Source organism: Nanorana parkeri, unplaced genomic scaffold, assembly GCF_000935625.1.
Source record: "Nanorana parkeri isolate BGI_ZX_2015 unplaced genomic scaffold, ASM93562v1 scaffold216, whole genome shotgun sequence".
Taxonomy (NCBI): Eukaryota; Metazoa; Chordata; class Amphibia; order Anura; family Dicroglossidae; genus Nanorana; species Nanorana parkeri.
The window spans coordinates 1,161,244-1,163,079 of record NW_017306484.1 but is presented as its reverse complement, the minus strand read 5'-3'; the positions used below and the strand labels follow the sequence as shown (position 1 = coordinate 1,163,079).

Here is a 1,836-nt window from a genome sequence, read left to right as displayed (position 1 = left end):
ATGGCAGTGGCCTCTTTCAGGAAGATAATGTGCTCTGCCACACTGCAAAATGGTTGAAGAATGGTTTGAGGAACACAACGAATTTGAGGTGTTGACTTGGCCTCCAAATTCTCCAGATCTCAATCCAATCGATCTGTGGGATGTGCTGGAAAAACAAGTCCAGGCTATGGAGGCCTCACCTCACAACTTAAAGGTTCTGCCACTGATGTCTTGGTGCCAGATACCACAGCATACCGTCAGAGGTCTAGTGAAGTCCTTGCCTGGACGGGTCATATACAACAGCATACCTTCAGTGGTCTAGTGAAGTGCATGTCTGGACGGGCCACATACCACAGCATACCTTCAGAGGTCTAATGGAGTCCACTCCTCAATGGGTCAGAGCTGTTTTGGTGGTAAAAAGGGGGACCTACTCAATATTAGGCGGTTTGTCACAATGGTATGGCTAATCAGTGGATATGTAATATAGTAATTATTATATAATATTGGCTTAATACTAATATCACTGCACAAGATACAGATTAAATTCATGTGTATGTCTAGCCATAACTTTTCCCCTTAGTTTTGAATAGAGTGGGGAAGAAGTGCTGCTGTGTGTCCTCCTCCAGACAATTTCTGATATAGGGTGATAACTCTCTATCCCTGTCCCCCAATTTTGCACCTGTGTTGTCACCCTGTTGCTGAAACAGAGTAATAATATAAATCTGAACTCACACAGATCTTCCATCCAGAGTCCCTGCTGGTTTGACCTTTTCATTTAAAATATCAAATGTCTTTAATACCGTGCTCTCCGGATTGCCACTCGGAGAAAAAAAAAATGGACTTTGATTTTTGTCTGTAACTCAGTAATAGAAGATTTGTTCAGCTATTAAATGACATTTTCACTCCTTCCGTGTCTGGGGAAAAAAAAAGAAAGATTATACATTTTTAATAGTCACTAAAACATATTTTTTATGCATTTAAATCCCAGAGCCAAAACCGCCTCCCACTTTCTTTATTATTGTTTGCTCTGCTTTTAGCACATTACATGAGTTAACAGGTCATCGAGATTGGCTTGTACGGGAGGCGGCCAAGGCGTGCCAAGTCCCGGCCACTAACTCCAGATAATGCTATTGTGCAGAATCATCTGGAAAAATTCACGGAACAGCGAGCGCAGCGACGCGTTTAACAACAAATAAGGAACGGCAGCCAGGTACATAAACCTATACAGCGAGCGTCCTTTGTTAGCACCGATTAGCACTGCTTGTAATGACATGGGCTGGTCTCACTTCTGTAACATACTAAAAAAAATAAAAAAATGCTTATGCATGATACATTTACACTGATGCAGCTTTTACCATAAACTGTAACTCATACCCAGATAGCAAGCAATTGAGCTGCAAATTTGAAAATGACTTGCTAAACTATTGCAGACTTGCCGAGCTTCACAATTTTGTTGCACAATTACAGCAAGTCTGCATTGCAAGTCTCCAGATCAACGTGCTTTGCAAACGTGCTGTACACTTGCAGAGCTCTTGCCAGGACTCTTGCTGTAGACTTGCCAAGCAAATTTGCTACAAATTCAAAAAGTGTCAACTAGAACTTGTGCGGCAAGTGTTCTGCAAGTCTACAACTTTCCAGGTAATGTGTGCAGCAAGTTAACAAGAATTACAATTTAACCCGGCCACAAGTTTGTGGCAAGTTACCCTTGCTATCTGGGTAGAAGCCAATCGTGTTCTAGCTGTTCACTGCTCAGCAAAGGCAAAGCGTCAACTTTTTTGAAATATAACTGGGGAGGGCAATGGGGTCACCTGCCCTAAGGTGAATAAAGAGCCATTCAAAATATTTGTGATTGTGTAC

The 1,836-nt window shown here is 42.0% G+C and overlaps 1 protein-coding gene across 1 annotated transcript in view; it reads left to right on the top strand.

Annotated features, from left to right (window-relative positions):
• The first annotated feature begins 1,070 nt into the window (after window positions 1-1,070).
• LOC108786559 (arylamine N-acetyltransferase, pineal gland isozyme NAT-10-like) overlaps window positions 1,071-1,836 on the top strand; it is a 31,691-nt gene continuing 30,925 nt past the window's right edge. Inside the window, exon 1 of the mRNA XM_018555877.1 lies at window positions 1,071-1,189. The gene's annotated coding sequence lies outside the window, so the exon portion shown is untranslated. The remainder of the gene's footprint in view (window positions 1,190-1,836) is intronic.